Raw genomic sequence first — 27,973 nt, 5'->3', positions numbered from 1 at the left:
TGAACAGATAGGGATTTTTAATTGGTGGTCTGACACCTATTGAAATTATGACAATACCGTCCGGTATGGGCTAATTTTACTATTTGAAATGAACGATCTCGAGCATGCGCAGTTACGCATTGTTGTTCCTCTTTGCCGCTTCGAAGATGGTAGTGGGTTACAGAAAGCCACGTTACAGGTGAGTGGAGTAATTTTAAGTTGCCCATCTTGAAAGTAAGATAGCCAAAACTCACCCGATTCGTGTGGTATAATTTTTTTGAACAATTATTAATCGCCCACAGATGGGCAAGCTTTTGAAGTGGCCGCGAGGCCCTTCTTTTTATGTTAAACTCGCAACTCTAGCCCAAAAAATTGTTAAAAACAACTTTGCAAGCTTTCTAAGTAAAATATAAACGTGCTGCTCGTTTTTTTGACGAAAAAAATCAGTAATTTCCTCTATTTTTACAAAGAAAGATTTGTACAAGTTGTGTTTTTATGATGTGAAACATGGGCGAGGGGTCTCAAAAAGGCATACACAAGTCACAACCAATTTCAGAAGCAGTGATCACTGGTGATCCTCAAAACATGTCTACAACTCAAATACCTGGGTTTATAGTGGGCCCGGATTCGTTATGTTATGGTAGACCCCCTCCAAAAAAAGGGGGGTCACCCGGTGTCATATTTATATAGAGGCATATACAGGCCTCAGAACACATTTATTCTTCCCCTTGGCTACAGTGCATTTTTTAGTTAAAGTCAAATTGAATAAAAAAATTTGCACCGCTACAAACATGAAATAAATTTAACTGCTTTAAATATAGACCATTATTATTCTGATAAAATATACTTGTCCCAGGACAATCCATCAGTGCTTTTTCTTTTGAGGGCCCTATTAGCATGCCAATGGTAGGATTTGAATCTTGAATAAATGACGAAGGCTAATTTCTATCACTACTTTCACTTCCAACAATAATTTTTTTCCACATGTTTTACTTATTTCAATATAAATGCAACTGATAGGACCACTTTAATAGTAAACATTTCAAAGAAAACAGTAGACAGATTACTTGGGAAGAAATACCCTATATAATAATTGGGAACTATATTCCTAGACCACGAACAAAGGAAATTAATTTTGATCTGAGGCCTACAGCTACATCAAGTGAAATTTTGGAAAGAAGTACAAATGTACAAGCCTAAGATAAAAAAAATATATTGATAAATTTAGTAAAGGTTCTCAGGCTGTCTGTATCCGATGACGCTTGTAATGTTGTTAGTCCAAATAATTATGAGGTATTGAAAGGCTTTTACAATTTTTTTTGCTTTGAAGCCTTACAGCTATGTATCACAAACTTTGTGTGACCCTCAAAATGTCAGACAATAAATCATTTGGTCATACAAACCCTAAAACAGTGGGGCACATATTAATGCTTTCAGCACGGCCACCAGAAATTTCCACATTTTTACTTCATAAGACCCTCAAAAATTATTTTACTAAATTTGTATCTATTTTAAATTTGCATGTACCAGACTCAGACATTGGGCTTGTGACTCAAGGCAGACTTTTGCAAGGCAAAATATGTATATAATAATACCTTTAGAACATGTACATTGTTTTTACAGTTAAATTTTTGGCCTTTTTAATTCAATGTAATTTATCTTTGTAAAAACAACATGTGATATGACAGCTAGTGAGACAGATCTCATTTAAGGGCAATCTTAGGCGGTACTGTTGGGCCAGGCCCTCCCCCCTTTTGTGAGAAAAATTTGGTTGATTATATAGGGAATCACTAAAGCATGACTGGAGTGAACACCCCCTTTAGTTCAGTCAGTGGGCCCTCCTTTATGAAAAGTTCTGGATCCGCCAGCCCACTAATAATAATACATGTATATATACAGAAATAGACCTCAACTTTCACATTAATATGATTTAGAACATAGAAAATATCATGGATTTAAAGCTTGTCAAAAGCAGAGATGGAGTTGGAGGGTTTTTCAGGTAGCTGGGCCATTCCTTATTTCCTTATGCTTGGAAAAATATAGGGAATCACTGAAGCATGACTTGAACAGCCCCCCTTGGGCAGTCGGTGCCCCCCCCCCCCCCCCTTTCCTCTTTCCTGAATTTTTTTGGAAATGCCACTGAATATTATATAAAACAAACACTGAAACAGTATTTAGAAAAATTGTCAGTGTCTGTTTACATGTACAAATGTAGATGTGCAAATTTTGTGAGCTTGCATATGTAAAGTGTATCAAGAAAATTTCATCTTTTCACTGCTTGACTCGTCATGTAAAAAAAAAATCTGTAGTGAGAATCCTGATAATGGTCATCCTCCTCTAACAATGTATATTGTCACAAGTGTTTTAATCTAACAGTACTAACTACATGTATATTGTTTAAGCTTAAACATCCTTTAAAATCATTTGAATATCTGTTTTAAATATCATTGTTTATATAATAGAGTATTAAAATTCAGGTCAACAAATCTCATGAGGGAATTTGAAAGAAAGCAGGTCTTGAAATTTGTTTATATTCTATAGATCTAAAACTTGTTTTGATTAAAACATGTAAAAGACTATTTATTGACCTCACTTTGAATTTGTGTTATCCGAATTTTTGAAATCAATGTTTATAGTTGAATTGTCTTTCAGAAATGGTCTACCAGTATTTGACACGAGAGGGCCTAGGTACAGTAGGACTAGCTTTCTTGCATGTTTGTCAGAGGGATGACCCTAGTAAAAAGGTCTGACATTCCATACCTGATAATAAAAGAAAGAACCAGAAACTATTTACTGAGGTGATTTTAAATAGACTAAATGGGATTTCATATACATGTATGAACATAATTAGTCCCTGATTCATAAAAATTGTACAGTATATTTAAAGTACAATAAAATTAAATCACTTAGTTTAGTGTTTTATTTATACTACTAGTACTTTTAAAATTGGTGATTATTAAAGAAAGACAACTCTTACTTCCAACATTTCTGGACAAAATGTTACTTGAATCAGTGATTTAAGATCACCCATTTCAGTCTAACTGATATATACAAGTATGTACAAGTATTTATATACATGTATAAACTTGTAAGGTTAAACAAATAAGCTAGTTTTCGATTTTACCTGTATAAGAATGATTTTTTTGTGGATAGAATCAGTCAATCTAATGATTTACCTTTATTTCACTTTCATTGTTGACATTCTTTTCTAATAACTGATTAATAGCCTAACACACATCAACCATGCATAATCCATTTCTAGCTAAGGGTTTAATTGAAGATCACATGAATAGGGATTCAATGAGGTTGAATTATTCACTTGCAAGTATCTTAACTCATCATCAGTGTTTATAATTAGCTTAATCACAAGTCAGAAATATGAAATTTTACCTCTGTCAAATGATAAATCACAAGTCAGCATTTTTTTTTAATTGCTGCATTAAAAATATCAGAAAATACCATGACATATAACAAGAAGAAATATATATACAAAATGTATAAAAACTAGAAGGGGATTTTTTTCCATGCCACATTAATGGACATGATGTATGCATAATTTAAGAAATAATTCATGGAAGCCATAGATTTGTTGGAAATTTACACATGGCCTGGGCCGTGATATTTGAATTTTATCCTGAGCGTTAGCGAGGGATAAAATTAACGAATATCACGGCCCAGGCCATGTGTAAATTTACAACAAATCTATGGCTTCCATGAATTATTTCGATTCTAATAGGACAAATACGATCATTAAAAAACTGAAGCGATGATGGGTATACACCGTGTGTGTGGCTGTTCTATTTTACCCACTGTTTGATAAATGTAAAACAAATTTAATAAACCTGCATGAATGATTTCTTAACTAACCGCTAGAAAAAAAATGTGATTCCTTTTGTTACTTCTCAGTAAACCCAACATTTGCAATTTTAAATTTACATTTTTTATCGTAAGCTACCGTCAAATTCACTGTTGACATGTTGTAACCAAGGAGCCGCCATGTTGACTTGCTGAAATCAGTAAATGTGCGAATAATGCAATAGAACAGAAAACAAGCAACACCTACCTCAATAATTTATTTTAATGCAATTGTATCCGAGTTTAGAAGGTAAACGCAATAGAAAAACCTACAGCTTTGACGTTTTCATACGTATGACGTCATGTTTTGAAATGACGTTAATGCGCCAAAATCATTACTGGAATTTCGCGGAATTTTAATTTATTTTGTTTTTGTCCATTTTTCCGTTCTCTAATGTGTAAATTCTTTTTGTTATGCGTCAGAATCAGAATAAATGTTCTGTAGGGTTTTATTCAATTGTAACTGTTAATACAACGAAATCCACAACCGTTTACACATAGGTAACGATACATGTGGATTTACGTGGGAGGCATATTTAAACAGCCATTTGTGTACATCTTGGAGTCTGCGCTAAGTATAGATATATCGAGAATTTTATCACGGTGTTGTTTACAAAGCGAAAGAAGCACGTCATATTAGAATTTTTGTTTTACATACATTGTACAACAACATGTATATATGTTAGTGTTGTCAACGGTTAACCGGTCGAACGACCGAATACCGAATACCAAAATCGCTAACCGGTTAACCGGACTTTTTTAGCTCACCTGGCCCGAAGGGCCAAGTGAGCTTTTCTCATCACTTGGCGTCCGTCGTCGTCCGTCGTCGTCGTCCGTCGTCGTCGTCCGTCGTCGTTAACTTTTACAAAAATCTTCTCCTCTGAAACTACTGGGCCAAATCAAACCAAACTTGGCCACAATCATCATTGGGGTATCTAGTTTAAAAAATGTGTGGCGTGACCCGGTCAACCAACCAAGATGGCCGCCACGGCTAAAAATAGAACAAAGGGGTAAAATGCAGTTTTTGGCTTATAACTCAAAAACCAAAGCATTTAGAGCAGATCTGACATGGGGTAAAAATGTTTATCAGGTCAAGATCTATCTGCCCTGAAATTTTCAGATGAATCGGTCAATCGGTTGTTGGGTTGCTGCCCCTGAATTGGTAATTTTGAAGAAATTTTGCTGTTTTTGGTTATTATCTTGAATATTATTATAGTTAGAGATAAACTGTAAACAGCAATAATGTTCAGCAAAGTAAGATCTACAAATAAGTCAACATGACCAAAATGGTCAGTTGACCCGTTTAGGAGTTATTGCCCTTTATAGTCAATTTTTAACCATTTTTCATAAATTAAAGTAATCTTTTACAAAAATCTTCTCCTCTGAAACTACTTGGCCAAATTAATCCAAACTTGGCCACAATCATCTTTGGGGTATTTAGTTTAAAAAATGTGTGGCGTGACCTGGTCAACCAACCAAGATGGCCGCCACCGCTAAAAATAGAACATAGGGGTAAAATGCAGTTTTTGGCTTATAACTCAAAAACCAAAGCATTTTGAGGAAATCTGACATGGGAGAAAAAATTTTATCAGGTCAAGAACTATCTGCCCTGAAATTTTCAGATGAATCGGTCAATCGGTTGTTGGGTTGCTGCCCCTGAATTGGTAATTTTGAAGAAATTTTGCTGTTTTTGGTTATTATCTTGAATATTATTATAGTTAGAGATAAACTGTAAACAGCAATAATGTTCAGCAAAGTAAGATCTACAAATAAGTCAACATGACCTAAATGGTCAATTGACCCCTTAAGGAGTTATTGCCCTTTATAGTCAATTTTTAACAATTTTCATTAATTTGGTAAATTTATGTAAATTTTTACCAAATATAGTTCTCTGTTACTAATGGGCAAAGTTCATGATAGATATAATTGTAAGAAGCAAAATCGTTCAGTAAAGTAAGAACTTCAAACACATCACCATCACCAAAATACAATTTTGTCATGAATCCATTTGTGTCCTTTGTTTAATATGCACATAGACCAAGGTGAGCGACACAGGCTCTTTAGAGCCTCTAGTTTAAAATATTGGTAGATTTGTAATAAATTTGTTTTGAAATCATTAAAAAGATATGTTTTATTTATAAATGAATTTGTCGTCTTGGTAATTTATTAGACAGATCAATTGTCCATTATATTGATTGCTATTGTTAATCCTAAAAACATAAAATTAATTAGAACTTGTCTCTCAGCTTGGGGCAGGATCTTAAAGAAACATAATTAGTATACATGTTTTTTTAACAGTAACTTTAAATCAGTAATGCGATTAAATTTTACGATTTACTTCATTAGTTCGTTTTTTATCTAATTTTGTGTAGATCTACATCTAAATGTGCAACCTCCGTCGTGCAAGGCTTAGTCTTACTTTAAACGGCGAAATGCTAACTAAAAAATTGTGGAATGCAAACCAATGTGAATATACTCAATGTATACGTGATAGTACGAGTAACATGCTTAAAGAAATAAGCAAACAAAGCAAAAAAAGGTCGTACGGTGACCTATAGTTGTTAATTTCTGTGTCATTTTGGTCTCTTGTGGAGATTTGTCTCATTGGCAATCATACCACATCTTCAAATTGAAACACTCCACATTATTTTCGGAAACAACAAGAAAAAAGGAAAGAATAATCGGTTTCAGACATATTCAATTCTACGAGATCAAGAAGTTTTGTTTTTTTTCAATCTGAAGTTATGACAGACGCTATAATAGTTGATACGGTGTATTTGATTATTAAAAGTCAAACTTCGCCAGGAATCCTCAAAGACAAGCCTAATAATGCCAAAGGACAATAATCAATTCTAAAAGCGTAAATTTATGACTTTGATGAAAGGTTGTCAAATTGACACTCATACCACATCTTAAATCTATGTGTAGGGTACTAATGATAAGGCTTTCAAACCCCAATTTAAACTATACCGGTTAACCGGTTAATCGGTCGAACGATTATCCGAAACATGTTCTTGGATTAATTTGCACTTCTCATAAGTGCAAATTGGAACCACACTTTTTTTTGTCGTAGAATCATCAAATTTGGCAATAATGTACCTCTGGGGATAAATAACACAATACAAAAAAAAATTGGTGTGGCTCGCCCGGTTCGGCAACTGGAGTGAAAATAGTGACAAAATCCTGTAGGATATTTTTTTCTCCCATAGGATTTTTAAAAATCCTACAGGATTTTGAGAAATCCTATAGGATAAAGTCATAATCCCATAGGATATTTAAATCCTAAGGGATTATAAATCCCTTAGGAGAATAAAAATATCCTATAGGATATAGTTTCGCCCTTAGGATTAAAAAAATCCCTTAGGAAAAATAAAAGCATTTCCTATAGGATATTTTTTATCCTACAGGATATTAGTCTAATAAAATAATCCCATGGGATTAAAAATATCCGATAGGATTAATAAATATCCTAAGGGATTTCATAACAGAAAAAATATCCTGTGGGATAAAAAAGAATCCTAAGGGTAATAAATAAATCCTAAGGGTAATAAATAAATCCTAAGGGAGATTAAAAATCCTAAGGGAGATTAAAAATCCTATGGGAGATCAAAGCAACTCATAAGAGAGAAAAAAATCCTATGGGAGAAAGAAATATCCTATAGGAGAAATATATATCCTATAGGAGAAACAAATATCCTATGGGAGAATGAAATATCTTAGAGAAAAATCTATTTGTGAACTCAACCAAAGAACAGAGAATAGTTTTATATGTTTTTGTAGTAGGTAAGGATATTATTTTATTGGAGTAGACCAAATATTCCCAGATATTATTGTTTAAGAATTGTTAATTTTTCTACCAATGACACAAACTACCGATAAGTGTACTTCAAACATGGAGCTTGCATTGAGTTACTGCTACTGGTCCGTTTGTTATTTTATGTTTATTGTTGCCATTTGCGTAGTTTCTTCTGTTACCTATTTCTACATTTGACTCTGGCTTCTTTTAAATCGAGTTTTCTCTTGTTTAATGCATTGTGGTTGTTTATTCCTCATTTGCTAAAGGAATAGGGGCCGGTTGAGATATCGAAAGTCATGAGTATACATCCATCGCCTGTCTCAAAGCAGAAACCTTTATCCTTTGGTAATCGCATGTGGTTTTTTTTTCAATTTAAGTTCAAAAGTGCATTTTAGTGTTTAGTGTAGCAACCATTTCTCTGAACTATTATTCATTATTGTTTAGTGACCAAAAGAGGCCCGCCTCTATGTGCGGAATTTTCTTTCTGCATAGAGGACTCATCATTTTGAACTCATCAGGGTTCCTGTACTCAACCGACTTGTTGGGTACTGAGACATGACTGTGACACCATCTGAACAAAAACTGTGAATAAAATCAGAAGCAATTTTAAAACAACACATGGTGTTGGGGCTAAGAATACCACCAGCTTTTCATTGAAAGTAATGACAAGACAGAAACATGCGTCCAACGGGTATATCCAATACACTATAATTACTTAAACAACTTTGAAAATCGTACATAAGTGTTTTTTATTTTTTTATTTAGTTTAGCTTGCTTTCCGTGAAGATATTTTTATTGTGGAGATGCCTGGATAGATTTGCCAGTAACCATACTTCTTCTATTGTGTCCTCAATATGCATGTAGTATTTGCAACTGAACATTTACATTAACTTTCACCAATAAATTCTTCAACAAAATTTGATAATAACTGAAATTTTATGGAACTAAACACTAGATGTAACTAAAGACAGTATTGTTCACCTAGGTCTATGTGCATCTCTGACAACAGACACATCAACACGTTAGGCTAGAATATCACGGTACGTCTAAACACTGCTAAGGACTCCTTAGTGCACTAAGGACTATACAATGCCACTAAGGACTAGAAGGAGTGCTGTTGTGTGTATTATTTTTACATATTATGTTAGAGATTGATATTTCATGCATAAATTTTAAATTTTATAGAAAAATAATCATAAATAAACAAGATATTCAACATTATTTAGGCACGTGCCCGTTTTTCTTTGATATGCCGAAAATCAATGAACCGTTTGACACGTGCCAAATGACAAAACAATTCATTAAACAATCATAATCTTTTTATTTTAGGTAATAAACAATTGTATCTAAAAAAATGTATGCTTAATATTTATAATTAAATGTGTTGTTCTTCTGAAAAATGATTACAGAACTGTTACAAATAATTTTGTTTTTGTTTTACTTCTTTCCCGACAAAGTTATTTGCCACAGGTGCACGACTTTGATGTGCGCCTACTAAATGACTAATAAGTTAGAGTGTGGTCAGCTTGTTATGTAAGAGATATGAAGACAAAATAAATATATATATTGATAAGTGTTTTGTTTTTATTTTAATTTCGACAAAGATGCGTGTATATATACAAATGGTTTCACTAAAACAATACGATGGAATTGAGAGAGAGAAAATTATGTGTCGTTCTTGGGGTTTATCCAAACCACTAGTTTTCAACCAGCTTGATATTTGTTTACAAAGGCTTCATACGTTACTTATTTGTTTGTATATTTCGACATTTTATTATTCTTCTAAAAGTAAAAGAAGTTAAAAAAAATCATTTCCCGATTTTAAGTCAGATTAAGTTTCATTTTCAAATATATAAAAGAGACAAATGTTTTAAAAATGTTCCACACTTTTTAGTACAGTATTCACGAATTTTTTTTCAGTATGTGTAAATTTAGAGCTAAAGATATAATTCTGACAGAGAAAGAGAATGCTTCGTATGAATGCCTTGAAAATATGCCTTTACCACATGATGTGTAAATAATTATTTTTTGTAATGCAAAATATAATCAGAATAATTAAACCTAAATATATCACGCGAAAAAAAGAAAAAGCCGACAGAAATATTTTAAACTAAAATTTCTTTAAATCTACTTTTCTTAAAGAAGAACAAGTTTCACAGGCACTTGTCTCAGAAAAGGTATATAGGAATTTTTTTTCTGAGACAAATGCCTGTGGCAAGTATGTCAGAAGGAAATCCGATTTGTATTGTTTTTAACAAATTGTCTGCTTAACATATCGTACGAAATAATTTATGAAATAATGACTATGTGCTATGCGCTTCACTCACTGTTGAAGGCCCGAAATATATTACTCAAACGGGTCATATAGGAACTTAGTGTGTTGCATGTAGTAAAAATGCATTATCTTATTGGTTTCGTTTTGTCCAGTTATACATTTCTTAAAATGTCTTTATATATGAAAATAAATTTTGAACAGTGCACCATAAGAAACAAACTAAAGTGTTCCAGCTCCAAACCAGTCTATTGTTCAAACGCATGTCCGTCGTCGCCTGTCACCACATTAAAGCACGCTTGCAAGAAAAAATAAACAGAATAGAGATACGGGTATACAAAACACATTATAGATAATGTGTCCGACCACCTGAAAAATAAAATTGGTTCAAGAGACAAAGAACGCTACGAAATATTAGATTAATTTTTCGGTACTACCGGGCTTATCACAGCCCAATAACAAGATGAATTTAATGAAAACGCAACAAGCATCTGCCGGTTATCCAAACTTCAACACGTACTTTAAAAAAAAATAATATAAATGTGAATTAAATATCTATAAAAATTTGTATTTCAGTCACTTATTAATATGAACATCAAATAAAAATCCGACATTAGATATATTTCTCTGGTGACAAATTTATTATTTACAAGAAATATACACTTGAGAAAATACTTCTTCATTCAGATTTTTTTGTTAATAAAATTTCAACAACAATTCATTTATTAGTATCCAACTTTACCAAAAGGATTCCCGTGTAATCAATTAATATGTAATTTGACACGTGTCAAACGGTTCATGGATTTTCGGCATATCAAAGAAAAACAGGCACGTGTCTAAATAATGTTGAATATCTCCTTAATTTATTATTATTTTTCTATAAAATTTGAAATTTATGCATTAAATTTCAATTTCTACCGTAATATGAAAAGAAATTGCATGTAACAGCTCTCCATCTAGTTCTTAGTGGCATGTTATCAGTCCTTAGTGCACTAAGGACTCCTTAGCAGTGTTTAGACACACCCAGAATATCATTCGTAACTAAAACTTTAAAAAAAAAAATCATTATTGCTGATAATTTCAGAGATTAAAAGGACAAATCATTTTGCTTTTGTTTTATTTCTCTTCCTATAAATATTTTCGTGTGCATGGCTTTGATGGGCGCCAACTCTTAAATTAGAATATGGTGAGCTGGTTAAAATGTTTATACATGTATTAAAAAGTTTTATCAAGAAAATGTAATAGAAATGTCGACAATAACAAACTGAGATATTCTATGCTGAAAATAGATATAAATATAATTAGTGGTATGAGTGCTAATATTACAGTTGATTTGGCAATGGAGAAAAATGTTCGTATCCATCAAAAATTTTAAAACTTTACACACTCTGTGTTCTCTTTGATTTTTATTTTTTTATAAAAACCTATCTTCATTTCCAAGTTGTGGTCCCTTACGCGGAATTTTGTTGAAATTTGAAGACTATTAAAAATTTAATAGGTCAAAGAATAGCCTTCAACATTTGAGGCTTTTTATAGCCAAGGCTGCGTTTAGTTTAAACATATTTTATTTAAAAATTGAATAGGTCAAAGAACAGCCTTCAACACGGATCCTTGGAAATTAGAAAATTTGCAATTAGAGGCCGCAAGAATAGTAACAGGTCTATTAATATTTACAAAACCTGAAACTTTATATTCTGAGGTTGCCTGGGAATCTCTTTTTGAAAGAATAAGGATGTAGTCGTAATTGCGTGTCGATATCTTGTCAATCGTACTGTTGTTTTATTCGACTAACTAACTTTATACGGAAAATTTTTGCATTTTTTTTAAATTACCATGGTCTGTTGTTTTTAATATTGGAATTAAGTAAAGAGTCAAAGTTGAAGTCATGAATAAGTGTTCCGTGAAAATTGTTTTCGAAAATATAATTTGTTCATAATTCTTTAAAGTAATAAACTTTTTATACGACCGCAAATTTTGAAAAAAATTTCGTCGTATATTGCTATCACGTTGGCGTCTGCGTCGTCGTCGTCGTCGTCGTCCGGCGTCCGAATACTTTTAGTTTTCGCACTCTAACTTTAGTAAAAGTGAATAGAAATCTATGAAATTTTAACACAAGGTTTATGACCATAAAAGGAAGGTTGGTATTGATTTTGGGAGTTTTGGTCCCAACATTTTAGGTAAAAGGGCCCAAATAAGCATTTTCTTGGTTTTCGCACCATAACTTTAGTTTAAGTTAATAGAAATCTATGAAATTTTGACACAAGGTTTATGACCACAAAAGAAAGATTGGGATTGATTTTGGGAGTTTTGGTTTCAATAGTTTAGGAATAAGGGGCCAATAAAGGGCCCAAATAAGCATTTTTCTTGGTTTTTGCACAATAACCTTAGGTTAAGTAAATGGAAATCTATGAAATTTAAACACAATGTTTATGACCACAAAAGGAAGGTTGGTATTTATTTTGGGAGTTTAGGACCCAACAGATTAGGAATTAGGGGCCAAAAAGGGACCCAAATTAGCATTTTTCTTGGTTTTCGCACTATAATGTTAGTATAAGTAAATACAAATCTATGAAATTTAAACACAAGGCTTATGACCATAAAAGGAAGGTTGGTATTGATTTTGGGAGTTTTGGTCCCAACAGTTTAGGAAAAAGGGGCCCAAAGGGTCCAAAATTAAACTTTGTTTGATTTCATCAAAATTGAATAATTGGGGTTCTTTGATATGCCGAATCTAACTGTATATGTAGATTCTCAACTTTTGGTCCCGTTTTCAAATTGGTCTACATTAAGGTCCAAAGGGTCCAAAATTAAACTTAGTTTGATTTTGACAAAAAATGAATCGGTTGGGTTCTTTGATATGTTGAATCTAAAAATGTACTTAGATTCTTGATTATTGAAATTTTTTTGGTCCAGTTTTCAAATTGGTCTACATTAAGGTCCAAAGGGTCCAAAATTAAACTTTGTTTGATTTCATCAAAAATTGAATCCTTGGGGTTCTTTGATATGCCAAATCTAACTGTGTATGTAGATTCTTCATTTTTGGTCCTGTTTTCAAATTTTAAATTCTACATTAAAGTCCAAAGGGTCCAAAATTAAACTAAGTTTGATTTTAACAAAAATTGAATTCTTGGACCTCTTTGATATGCTGAATCTAAACATGTACTTAGATTTTTGATTATGGGCCCAGTTTTCAAGTTGGTCCAAATCAGGATCTAAAATTATTATATTAAGTATTGTGCAATAGCAAGTCTTTTCAATTGCACAGTATTGTGCAATGGCAAGAAATATCTAATTGCACAATATTGTGAAATAGCAAATTTTTTTTTAATTAGAGTTATCTTTCTTTGTCCAGAATAGTAAGCAAGAAATATCCTATTTGTGCAATAGCAAGAATTTTTTTTAATTGGAGTTATCTTTCTTTGTCCAGAATCAACTTAAATCTTTGTTATATACAATATACAATGTATATACACTTTTTACTACCAACTAATAAATTTAAATAATCTTTACCATTCAGTGATAACAAGCAGTTTTTTTACATCTTAATATTTTATGATGTATTTAAATGAGTAGTTATTGTTGCAAACTCCATTAGAAATTTGAATTGATATCAGTTTTGAAAAAGGGAAACGGGGATGTGAAAAAAAGGGGGGGGGGGTTAAATTTTTCTCATTTCAGATTTCATAAATAAAAAGAAAATTTCTTCAAACATTTTTTTGAGAGGATTAATATTCAACAGCATAGTGATTTGCTCAAAGGCAAAAAAAACCTTTTAAGTTCATTAGACCACATTCATTCTGTGTCAGAAACCTATGCTGTGTCAACTATTTAATTTTAGATTTAAAAAGTTTGAAGAAGAAATCTTTAATTGATTTGTAAAATCTTGGCATTTGTTTTGTGTAAAAAAAAAACCATGTAATGTCAAAAATTTGATCACAATCCAAATTCAGAGCTGTATCATGCTTGAATGTTTTGTCCATACTTGCCCCAACTGTTCAGGGTTCGACCTCTGCGGTCGTATAAAGCTGCGCCCTGCGGAGCACCTGGTTTCAAATAAATTCTGATCTTCCCTCATCTGATCACCAGCATGGCTTAAGGTATTACTTCCAAAGGTATTGTAAGGGGTGTGAGGTGACAATTCCAAGTATTCAAGCGATTTCCTGTCGGACTTGCAAGTTCATGCATCGTTTCACTTCTGCAGGTAATATTCAGTGTACACGGCCGATAACTTATAACTTTCCATTTTGAACTATCAGATGTATAATATACAAATCTGTCTTACTGGTCATAACTAAACTCATACGCTTGTTTATAAATAACATTTCTGGTGTAAAATAAAAATATAAATAATACCCGAAAAATAAGATTTGATGAAATTACAATCTATTTAAATATTTTTTCCAAGGTTGACTTTGGGAAAATGTAATATATACTCGATGTCAATAGTGAAGGACAGATTGGAACATACCAGAAATATTGATTTAAAAAAATGTACGCACTTGTCGATGATTCGTCTATACGACTGGGTAGAAAGTTACGGAACTATAGCGCAATTTAAAATATATACATGTATACATTAAACATAAGAAAAAAACATATATTTTGAATAAATTGGGGTAAAAGTTTTGTAAATAGACTAGTCCACGTATGTCAACAGTATGTAATCATCGAATGTCGATAGACTATTGTATACCAAAAGAAGAAGACGAAGAAGAAGAAGAGAACCAATTTGATTTAGATACAGGTCGATGTTTAACCTGCTTTGGTTCATCGAAGTTGTGGACATAGTAAAATCACAGATTTATATTGACGTTACGCCCGGTATTGGTGCCACTTAGCGTAACACGACGTTCCTAATAAAACAACGATTTTGACGTTGTTCCAAAAAATGTACGCTCTTGTCGACGATTCGTTTATACGACTGGGTAGAAAGTTACGGAACAAGACTGAAAAATACGGAACAAGACGGAACAAGACTGAAAGTTATGGAACAAGACGGAACAAGACTGAAAAAGTTTCAAACGTTGACCTTATATTTTACTCATGTGAAAATGCCGCTTAAAGTACAGAGAATTTCGATGTTGCTTCTTTATATGTTTTTATTTTTTTCAAGCGGGTGCAAATGCAAAATTCCATTTAATTAAAATAATTTTTAATATTTGAAAAGAATTGTCTGCAACAGTAACACAAAATAACAATTTGATGTCTTGTAAAATGATTTAAATACATAAAAAAGATGTGGTATGATTGCCAATGAGACCACATTTCACAAGAGACCAAATTGTCACAAAAATAAACAACTATAGGTCACTGTACGGCCTTCAACAATGAGCAAAGTCCATACCGCATAGTCTGTTTTACAAGGCCCCGAAATGACAATGTAAAACAATTCAGTCGAGAAAACTAACTGCCTCATTCATGTTACAAAATGAACGAAAAAGTCTGTTTTGTATATTTTTTTACTTTTTTTTTTTTTATCTTCGAAATGTTTTTAAACTTTCAAATGTGAGGCTCTTATTTTATTAACACTTTAATTCTTGGACTATTATACTAACGTTAATATAATAGTCCCAGAATTTTATTTTTTATTTTTCTTAAACAGTGACTTATATATTGTAGGCAAATAATTAAGAAAATTCAGGTTATCAAGGAATTTTCACATTTTGTACATAAATCAGGCCGTTAGTTTTCTCGTTTGAATTGTTTTTACATTTATCATTTCGGGTCTTTTATAAATGACTACAAGGTTAGGGTTTTGCTCATTGTTGATTGCATATAGAAATAAGATTGTTATGTATGCCACTGGACGAACACTAATTGTGAATATTTTGATGGGAAAATATTGAGTATCAAAGTTCCAAATTAATTTCGGGATTTATTTTCTTTCTCGATATTCAATAACAGAAAAAAAAATTTGCTTGTCCGCTAAATAGGGATTTTCTTGTTAAACATCGTTAAAAAGATGTGTGTCTAAGGTGAACGCCACAAGAACCCTGTAATACTAGTACGAGAGTATAGCATGTAAACATTCCTTCTTAATGATATGGTTGTTTTGGAAATCTTTTCTTACAACTCATGTCGGCGCTAACATGTCCTTAAGTAGTTTTTTTTTCCAAAAGTCCAATTTCACGTTTCCGCATTTTCGTGCATTACTTTTCCGAAATAAGTAGCGGCGTTTTTACGTTTCCGCAAATTGGTATTACTTTTCCAGAAAAAGAAATTACTATTCCGGAAAAAATTTAATTAAGGTATACCTATTGATTGAATTAATAAAAATTAAATATTTATTAAGTTAAAGGTCATCATAACAAAGTCTACAGTAGTACATATACATTCACCGTTTACTAGTTTTGTATTTTGGTCAAGAAAGAAGTCCATCTTTTCCTTTTCATATTTCTGAACGTTTTTTTTTTTTTTTAAGTTAGAGTTATCATCTTTATGCAAACTTGAATGATTTCGTATACTAGTAGTATTACGTTTTCTGTGTCTCTTAGATTTTTTAAGAATACATTTTCGCATGCTTAAACATGATAAAGAAAGCACGTCAACTGTTTATGGTGGCCGGTTAAGGCCATTTCGCGTTTTCGCGTTTTCGCGTTTTCGCCCATCATATTATATAGGGCGAAAACGCGAAAACGCGAAAACGCGAAGTCGAAAATGCGAAAACGCGAAATATTTTTTCTTTCCGATTTCGCGTTTTCGACTTCGCGTTTTCGCGTTTTCGACTTCGCGTTTTCGCGTTTTCGACTTCGCGATTTCGCGTTTTCGCCTTTTCGCCTTTTCGCGATTTCGCGTTTTCGCGATTTTGCGTTTTCGCCTTTTCGCGATTTCGCCTTTTCGCGATTTCGCCTTTTCGCGTTTTCGCGATTTCGCGTTTTCGCCTTTTCGCCTTAAATTATAGGTATATTGATCCAATATCCACCCGTTTATAGTATGGATCACATTTCCGACCTTACATTGATTACGTGCTACGTGTACAATGTTTCGAGTTCTTTCGGAATTATATTCCAGGTAACTCTCTTCAGAGGTCGTCCGTTTTATTTTTATTTTATATAGCTATATACCAACATATAAATAAAATTCTAAACATCTTTCCACACAAAAACAAAATATTATTTCATAAACGTATGAAGGATGATGGATATATTTTATTTCAAGGTACTACGGAAGAAGTTAAACTTCTTTTCGAAATAGCAAACACAAACCACAAACCACGAAATCGCGAAAACGCGAAAAGGCGAAATCGCGAAAACGCGAAAACGCGAAATCGCGAAAACGCGAAAAGGCGAAAACGCGAAATCGCGAAGTCGAAAACGCGAAAACGCGAAAACGCGAAGTCGAAAACGCGAAATCGGAAAGAAAAAATATTTCGCGTTTTCGCGTTTTCGACTTCGCGTTTTCGACTTCGCGTTTTCGCGTTTTCGACTTCGCGATTTCGCGTTTTCGCCCTATATAATATGATGGGCGAAAACGCGAAAACGCGAAATGGCCTTAACCGGCCACCATAACTGTTGGACTCGTGAAAATATTTTTCAACTTTTTAAAGCTTCATCTGTGTGATTGAAATTGTCGAAAGATTCTTATGACAATTTTAATAAAAAGTGATGCAAGTACAAGGGACCAGACGATATGATATAATTGGCACTAGGGAATGAATTATAGAAGTAAACTATTTCAAAATAAATAATTCAATATTTTATATTAATAACATCTTTAAGAATTACAAAATTTAATGTTTTATCGACACATGCCACGTTCAATATTGATTGCAATCTGTGTAATCGATTGAAATTCATGATCATTCAACCATGGACCGCTAATCACGCACGTGTGTACAAACAGTTTGACTATGAATATGTTTTTTCGGCGACTGTTTTTTCGTCATGTGTTTGGTATTTCAATTGGTTTATAAAACAAATTATGGATATCAATAGGTCAATCGGGAAAAAAAATATTCCATTTATCATAAAAAGCTTCACAAGTTCCAAGAAATGGTTTGACACGAAATAAAGATATGTATCTGCTTTTAAGCTATTCTATAAAATATATATATTATAACGTTACTTAAAACTGCGAAAAAAAAACTGAACCATTTGTCGATAAAAAACGGACGAAAGAAATTGGATAAAAATATATATTATCTTTAAAATTTTTTAGTATATTTATTCTAGTTTATAAATCAAAGGTTGATCACCAGCAGTATGTGTGCCTTACTAGTTTATAATGTCGTGGACTGTGATGTATGCTGCCACCTTCGAGACGTATTTGCTAACGGTTCATTAAAAAAGAGGGTCAGGATGGGGTCGATGAATAGTGAATAATGGGTTAATCGTGCCGAATAAAGGAAAATAAATAATGACTACAGAAACATAGAGAAAAAGATAAGGAATAGAGAATGACGAAGTGCTTATATATATAAAGAACACAGAAAAAGACTGAACAATTATAGAATTAATACAATTGACACATCTTATTTTCACACCTAGCAGTTTCTTGGTATATACACATAGTGGTCGGGCGCAGGACGTTTGCGCTTTTTTACCTGTAAAACGATAGGACATTTGCGCTTTTAATTTTGATTCACCTGTATTAAATTGACCGGACATTTGCGCTTTTTACCTATAGTCGACTACCTGTAATCTTAATGAGAAGTAATCATTACGTAAATAAATTTAACTTACATGTATATTTGTCATTAGATAGTTCACATTTAAACAGTGAACATGGATTTTAAAGTTATAGTGACAAGTAAAGAAAAAAAATGTATATATCAGCTAAGAGTGTATGCAAAACGAAAGGCTGCTGACGACCTCACACAGAGACCATCAAAAATCATTCGTGCTGGATTGAAAGATGTTGGTGAGGATTCTTTACATCCTAAGGATTTAAAGTCTGTTTCAAAGGCAATGTATAGAGTGAGAAGAAAATCCCAACCGAATTTGCCTAAGTCAAGAGAAGAGGTTCACACTCTCTTTGAAGGTTATCCTGTACAGACCTCAAAATTCGAAAATTTTCTTCAAGTCAATGACAGAGAAAATGGAATAATCATCTTTACATGTACAACCAATTTAGAATGCTTGTGTTATGTTGAAGAAATTTTTATGGACGGAACATTTAAATTTTGCCCTAAATTTTTTAATCAGCTCTATACCATTCATGGATTTAAAAATGGGAACTATATTCCCCTTGTATTTATTCTGTTGACTGGGAAGTCTGAAGAAATATATCATCATTGTTTTACCAAACTAGTTGAATTATGTAATGATAGAAATTTGACTTTGAAACCTAAGACGGTTCATGTTGACTTTGAAGACCGGGTTATGGTTGTAGTTAGAAATTTATTTCCATCAGCCCTCTTGAAGTGCTGCCGTTTCCATCTGTCCCAAGCCTGGTGGAGAAAAATTCAAGCATTAGGACTCTCTAAAGAATACAAGGAATGTACAACTGAAGTGGGAAAATGGTTGCACAAATTTTTCGGACTTTCTTTTCTTCCGGATGCAGATGTTGAAGACTCTTTTGTTGAAGACATGATGGCTGAAGCACCTAAAGAACCGAGATGTTCCAAATTTGCAGACTACCTGACAGAAAATTACGTTACAACTGAATCAAGATTTCCACCAATATTATGGGCTGAACAGCCATCTTACAGTAAGCGTACAACAAATGGTCCAGAATCATTCCATGCTCACTACAATGCACAGTTTTACATGACTCATCCTGCCATTTTTATATTTTTGAAGACCATTATTGAACAACAGTCAGTAAATTATATTAAGATTCGGTACATTGATGAACAGGCTCCCCAGTCAAGAATTGAGAAGGAGAAACTCGATCATTTATTTGAGATGTGGGCTAAGTTCCAATCAGGGCAGATAACAAGAGCAAAATTTGTTCACTCATTGGGCTTCAAATATCAAGCTAAGACTGACTTGTAATTGTGATGACAGTACTTGATTTTATTTCTTAAGAATGTTTACTTTTAGCTGTACATAAACTTTTAAACATATATCAACAATGTGCTATGACATGAATGTGCTATAATGGATTTTTAAACTTTTAACCATAAAGAATGACTTTAACTCTGCCAGGTCAAACCTGCCGGTCCCAAGCCCGGATAAAAGAGGAGGGAAGTCATATATATATATATATATAAAAAGCGCAAATGTCCTATGTAAAAAGCGCAAATGTCCATTTTTAAAAAGCGCAAATGTCCTATGTTTTGAAGCTCAAGTGTCCACAAAAAAAAGCGCAAATGTCCTATGAAAAAGCGCAAACGTCCCGTGCCGTAGTGGTCAGCGTACATCTGCAATGTTCAATTAGGTGTGAAATTTTAATCTGGTAATTGAGATTAAATATAAAAGATGAATATAATGATTATTTCATTATAGTGTCGCACATTGGTCTTACAGTTAAAACAAAGATCGATAGCCAGCCTTCATAAAATTACGAGACACTAAATTTACAATAAAATTAATTAAAATATATACAATTATGAATTAGTTACAACAAGGATTTGTATAGTTACACACACATCTTTATCAATGAAATCCAGGATTTGTTTAGTAAATCTTTGATGAAATTAAAATAATATCCACATTTGATATAAGCAGAGACATATAATACATATATGTATTATATGTCCCTGATATAAGTAACAAAATAAACGAATAAAATCTTTATTAAAATGCTAATATTCTGATGATGGATATTATAATAAAATTGTCAATTGAAATTATCTTTGCAAAAGAAAATAAAGGTATATAAACTTGGGATTTTATTTGAAACACATCACAGTAACCTTTATGTAAGAAACAAATATGCACAAAGAAAGACAAAAATAATACTGAAGATATATTGTTTGTAAATCATAATTTCATAAAAACTTTTTTCTTCTAATAAAAAAACTATTTTATTGTACGAGCTAAAAACTTTTGTTTGTATTTACAGTTCATATGAGCAATACATCTTTTCTCTGTGTTCATTCTGTCAAAGTTAATATGTTCACGTGATGTTTTAAAAAGTTCATATCGGAAGTCTGTATATAAAAGACAGACCATTAAAACATGTATTTCGTTTTCCACACAGTTCGAACTACAAAATTTACAAAGTCTATCATTAAATGGTATCTGCGGTATGGAATATCGTTCCGTCTTAAGGCAGCAACCATTTGATTTTCTGGGGGGGGTGGCTATGGGTTTTTTTTCTGTACAAACATTTTTTTCGCCTATGGCGAAAAACAATCTATTTTTTTCGCGACAAGTCGAAAACAATTTTTTTCTTTCAATTTTAGCATTACATATAGTGGCAGCTGGGGGTGAAACAAACAATTTTTTTCTCTCACAATCAAAAACAAATTATTTTTTTCTCCAAAAACTGGAAACAAACTTTTTTTTCCAAAAAAAACCATAGCCCCCCCCCCCCAGAAAATCAAATGGTTGCTGCCTAACGGCTAGCAAAGTTATGATTTCGCAGAAAAAAATATGAAGATGTTAAATAAAATTATTTAAACCTTTCTCACAGACTTTTTCCCTACGTGTAAACTTTGATTACATTTTTGTGACTTTCGTCCTACTTATAAAAACATGTGCGACTTTTCCCTCAGCATACATGTAAATCATGGGATTCGTAGAAATACTACAAAGGACCTCCTTAGTGCACTAAGAACAAAATTGTACACTAATGACCTGATGGAAAGATACTATCACAACGGATATGGCATCTAGAAAAAGACTTTGTAAAAAATCATAAAATCAAATTTTATAATTATGTCATTTTTAATTAGAAAGTTATCTAATATTTTCTCGACACGTGCTTCAATCGGTTGATTGCCACCTTTAGTGTAATCAGTAGAAATTCATGTTCGCTCAACCCTGTCCCGTTTATAATCCGCTTGTATATACCGATTTTAACATGTATATGGTATTTCAAATTGTTCTCTTGGTTTTTTTTCGTTTGTTTGTTTCTGCCGTGTGTATTCTGTCTGGTAAATTTTTTACTTCTTAGGTAATAGCGTCTTCTCAAATATTTTCAGTTTTTGGAAATGTTTATCCTTTTTTTTTTATTTTAAAAATACAAATAATTGTAAACACTTCACGGAAAGGTGAGGTTTAATACTTGGTTGCTTAACGTCCAGTGGCCTATACTTCACTTTTTTTTCTGATGTCAGAAACCATGCCTCACCGCAAGGTTTTTAAAAGGATAGAACACAGGCAAATGCAAAAAGATTCTAATGACTATCTTTGCTGCCTAGGTCTCTTTATAATGATTTATGTTTTATGGGATACTAAACTCCTGTTCTACAAAAACAAATATATTCAGTTTAAGTGAGGTTTTAGTCTGATCTAAGTTCTGATGTGATTTACTGAGAATGTTTCACTTATTTATAAGAGGCAGTACCAAACATGTTTATCTTTAACATGTGGTCAGGTTAAATACATATAGGGTTAAACACTTTCATCGACATGTTTAGGAGAGGAACATATTTAGGGTACGAACTTGTTTACAAATGCATTACAAGTATAGATATGTGTAATTTGATGTTCAGGCCCCGGCTAAACACATTTTTAGACTGTAAATATGACTTATTTATTTCTTACAGCTACTTCAATTTCAACGTTTGTGGATAGGTGTTTCATTGACAGCCATACCACATCTCCTTTTGCTTATTTTTGTTGTATATATTTTTTTTTCATTTTCCTTGTCTTTTAAAAAATATTCCATTATAAATTTTATTTGATGCAGAAAATAAGAATACGAAGAGTTATTTGTTAAATGCTATAACTAAGCGAAGTAAAACAACCATTAATAATTGTGTATAAGAGCATCATATATATTTATAAAAAAAAATCAAATACAAGCAGACATACCATTTGTGACACCAATTTCATTTATTTCCAAATCTTAAAATCTTATATTTCCACAGTTGTCCAGTTCTTTAGCGTCTCTTAATAATGACAGAACGGGCTTTAGACTCATATGATTAAGTTAACTAAATTATTTAGTTCTCCCATGCACATTGTGAATTATATTTCTTACATCACTGCTTATTACATTATACAATAAAATGGTATTCATCTTCAATTGTTGAATAAAGATGAATTGTTAAAAAAAAAGCATTGACATCAGTTTTAAAGTTATCGTTCATAGAAGACAGTTATGATTTATATTCTCTTTTAAAAACGTAATATAGTATTTACCCCTTGGAGTTTTTCTATATTACTTCTGTAATCGAATTTGAAGAACCCCACGGACGCCACATACTCTCATATGTCTCTCAAGGTATAATGATAGTCTGTAAACTCTAGTGTTGTAAATAAGGAAATGAAATCGCAAAAGCTTTGTTTCTCACTTTGTATCTCAAAATTGGCTTCTTTAAATAAACAAAGAAGCTTACATACCAATTTCCTTAGAAACAAAATAAAACAAAGGCAAAGTAAACACAAAAATTTTGAATTGTGGTTCCATTTTGCAGGCTTTCCCTGAATCGTTTATTCCTTCTATAGTTCCTGAGTGGAATAAACCTGATACAAAACATTGCAGTGTCAACTCTATATCTAAATTTGAGAAAGAATTGAAAACAAAAACCAATATCTTTTGGTAGGAAATTAAATATTAATTTTTAACGCAATTGCGATGCTCCGCTTTATTCTAAAACTATGAAATTTTTCCAGCTTATATTACAAATGACCTGTTTTGCAAATGTGTGTCAGATATTGTGGATCGGTACGTCTAAATAACAACACAGGACTTCCTGTACGAATAGGGACATAAAAAGTATACCCAAGGCAAGTTATAGATATAGGAAGATGTGGTGTGAGTGTGAGATATAGGAAGATGTGGTATAGATATGCATTCGGCACTTTATTTATTTCAAAAAATATTCGTGTATTGAAAAATTTGTGTAAATTAATTAGAAATATCAATATAGACGTATGTTCTCCAGGTTGATCCCCAATCTCTCATTCTTGTTGCTCGTTTTGTGCAAACTTGTCATGCGCAAAATCTGTATGTTATTATATGAAAAAATATCGTTACTTTTTGTTTTGATAAAATCAATTCAATATTTGAGAAGCTATTTACAAAAAACGTTAAATACACTTTTCGTTTTGTTTCAACTTTATAATGAAACTCGTCCTCAATTTCACCTAATTTTACATAAAGTATATATAATAAATGAAATGTTCTCTTTAACTATTTTGCCATCTACCAATTTCAATAGACATTTTTTTAATTGTGTTCAAAGTTCTAAATCTACAAAAGAATAACTATTTTTGTAACATTGAATACCAAAGAAAGCTTCGCAAGTTAAACTGTTTTTTGGCATAATTGTTTTTATTCCCCCTTTTCTGAAACTCCTGATAGAATAGAACATCACAAAACAGCTTACACATGCACATTTGTTTAAAAAAATATTTTTCGCCATTAAAACTCATTCTTGTCCCGTATATATATATGACATTTCCTGAACGAGTGAAAATCTGAAATAATTATTTTATTAAGCTTATATCTTTATTGCGGTAGCCTATTATTGAAAAAGGGTATAATTTTAAATTTCATGAAGTAAGATTCATACCATCAGAGACATTCAATATACTAGTAAACAAAAGAAACGACACAAGGCAATACATTAATCATATAAAATAAAATTAGATACAAAAGCTTTGCTCATTGTGGGAAGCCATAAGGTGAACTACATGTATAGTTGTTAATTTCTATGTCATTCGTCTCTTTGGCAATCATACCACATCTTCTTTTTTTTTATATAAATTTGCGTTCATCAGCTTCATGTGGACCTTGGTGGAAAGCAATAGTTTGAAGTTGTCTCATTCACAATCGAACCACATCTACTTTTTATTCTGTCCAAAACCAGGAATGATAGCTGCAATAGGCAGCGATTAAAAAACAACAGCATAAAGCATCGTAGTGGCCATCTTAGTCTGTTAACTAATTTTCACGTTGGTAGGAATAGGGGGGGGGGGGGGGCTTTACTTTTTCAGCAAGGTTAAGTCGAAAGTCGAGCTGATGAAGTCAAGAGTGGACAATATTTCTGTGCTCAAGTCTACCCTTTGGGTTCGAAAAAAGGGATTAAGAGTAAATATTGATGAGACAACAACCCAACAACACAGACAATCAAGATATTGAAAGTTATTTTTACAGTCTTTTGGGTTTTTTTTATTATAGAGAGATCCCTATACACCTTATCAAGCCAAACAAAAACGTTCCATGTATAAATAAAGTAAGGAGCTAATTTCATATTACCTGCCATTTAAAATATCACAAAAGGCACATACATATTTTGTGAAAAGTTTAACCATACCATTTTTATAATATCAATTCGTGGAAATCAAACCAAGTACATGAAATAAAAATCAGTACAAGGAAAATACTTCTTTATTTATTAACGATTTAGTAGATATATAATGAACGTTGAATATGCCTTATATCCAGACCTGTCCAGAGACAAATTCAAGTTCCAAATGTTATACTGAATATGAACCCTGTTCTAGACTGATAGTGTCGAGAAAGATTTTTAACGTGCTAGTTCACAAGGTAACACTCCGCATTTGGACATCATTTAGCCACTCGAGCATACCAGTCTTTTTTTACAGATATATCATGTAATGGAGGAGAGGTGTAATTAAATTATTAATTCCACTTGCTTAGCGGAGGAACAGCAATTTTAAATGTTGACGTATTTGGATTGACCAGGCCGGGATTTGAAACCACGATTTCCCGCACTAAGTGCAAAAACATAACCAAGAGAAATCTGAAATATAGTATCATACCAAAAAAACTAAAGTGCTATAAATAATCCAATCTAAAAGAACTCTCCCTTTTATTTATGCCATCAAAATGCATTTAACCAGTTGATATTATTAAAAACTGTACTTGAAAAACGATGGTCGATTTAAGCATAGATTTCATGCACGGAAGACTTCTGCACATTTGGTACTCTTGCACAATTAATTGAGGCAGCTCTGTTTTTTATTCAATATATCCTCATTTTGCATTACCATTCCAAGTTCCATGTCCATTCTCTCAGTCAACCTTTTATATTTGCTATGAAAAGCCTACCTATTGTGTTCTCGTTATGAACATACATGTAATATTTGCCACAGGACGTAAAACAAACAACATTTATTAAACAGACTCATTAATAATTAATATCATGAAAACCATATACGAAGGCAAGATTTGCACAATCCTATAAAGTAGTATTTCCATGTATCCGTTTCGATAATTATTGAAACTATAACGACCCTTTTCAGGGTTGCGTTCAATATCGTAGTGCGACGTAAATTTATGACTATTGAACGAGAAGCTAGCTTAGCTGCTATTAATATCTATGTAGCAGCTAGGCTAGCCACCCGTTCAAAAGTCATAAATCTACATAGCCCTATATAGCCGATAAGATATTGAACACAACCCAAGGTCGTGTTCAATATCGTAGCGGTTACGTAGATGGGTGGAGTTCAATATCGTAGCAGCTACGAAGTGCTACGTAGATTTTGACTATTGAATGTGTAGCTATAGACTAGTTGTTACATAAATATTGATAGCAGCTACGTAGCTGCTACGATATTGAACCCAACCCTGGGACGCGTTCAATATCGTAGCAGCTACGTAGTGCTACGTAGATATTGACTATTGAACGTGTAACTATAGACTAGTTATTACTTAGATTTTGATAGCAGCTACATAGTCGCTACGATATTGAACTGATCCCTGGTATCAATATCTATGTAGCAGCTAGGCTAAATACAAAGGTTGAGTTCAATATCGTAGTAGCTACGTAGTGATCAATATCTATGTAGCAACAATTGTTAACGTTTGTAAGAAACCAACAAAACTGACGAATCCATCTTAGATGACAAAACGTATCAAAATTTAATCCTATGGGAGAAAAAATAATCCTATAGGACAAAGTTAATCCTAAGGGAAAACAAAATATCTTACAGGACAAAATTTATCCTAAGGGAGAGAAAAAAATCCGGTAGGAGAAAAAAATATCCCATGGGAGAAAAAACATCCCACAGGACAAAATAAATCCCTTAGGAGAAAAAAATATCCTAAGGGACATTAGTTTCTGTCAAAAAGTCTTTCATGATAATCCTATAGGATAAAAAAAATCCTATCGGATTTAACACTTTTTTTGAAAATCCTACAGGATTTTAAATCCCATAGGATATTAATTTAATCCCATAGGAGATAAATTTTCCTATAGGATAAATAAATCCGATAGGATTTATATATCCCATAGGATATTTAAAATATCCTACGGGATTATGACTTTATCCTATAGGATTTCTCAAAATCCTGTAGGATTTTTAAAAATCCTATGGGAGAAAAAAATATCCTACAGGATTTTGTCACTGTTTTCGCTCCAGTTGCCGAACCGGGCGAGCCATATCAAATTTATTTTTGTATTGTGTTATTTATCCCCAGAGGTACATTATTGCCAAATTTGATGATTCTACGACAAAAAAAAGTGTGGTTCCAATTTGCACTTATGAGAAGTGCAAATTAATCCAAGAACATGTTCCGAGTAACCGGTTAGGCAAAAGTGTACGATTTGACAACACTAATATATGTACAATAATATTTACTTTTTTCTTTCAGGAACAATGATAAACAAGTGAACTGATGGTTTAAAACTACCAAGATGTGAAGTAATGAACTAAAGAGTAACGTGAAGTCAGACAATACAACCTGAGGTGTCAGAATTTTTGCAAAATTTTTGTTATTTGCAGATATATGGATGGATTTTTGTCAAAATATGAACTGAAACACTGGGATAAAATTATGATTTTTTTTTTCGTATAAAAGATCCGGTTGTGTCTCATAAATGTATTTCTAATAATGAATTTAAGAATTAAAATCTATATTTATTTACTGAGTTTATTGCTGCCCAAAAAGAGGTTATTGTCTCTACTTTTCTACAACTTATTATATCATAAAATGATTGTATATCTTCTATAATGTTTATGTGACAGAAAATATTGATTAATAGTGCCCTGTTGTTGACATTAGTCCAATATAGTAGTCTCTGGTTTGTTTGGGCAAACATAGAA

At 32.4% G+C, this 27,973-nt stretch overlaps 1 long non-coding RNA gene across 1 annotated transcript; it reads left to right on the top strand.

The window, feature by feature from the left end:
• The first annotated feature begins 54 nt into the window (after positions 1–54).
• Positions 55–27,794, top strand: LOC139520399 (uncharacterized). The gene is made up of 3 exons (XR_011663878.1): positions 55–178; positions 2,632–2,777; positions 27,522–27,794. It is a non-coding gene; the product is annotated as an uncharacterized lncRNA (long non-coding RNA).
• The last annotated feature ends 179 nt before the right edge of the window (positions 27,795–27,973 follow it).

This window comes from Mytilus edulis, chromosome 4 (assembly GCF_963676685.1).
Source record: "Mytilus edulis chromosome 4, xbMytEdul2.2, whole genome shotgun sequence".
Taxonomy (NCBI): Eukaryota; Metazoa; Mollusca; class Bivalvia; order Mytilida; family Mytilidae; genus Mytilus; species Mytilus edulis.
Note: the sequence above shows the minus strand (reverse complement) of the source record. Positions and strands in the feature narration are given on the sequence as shown.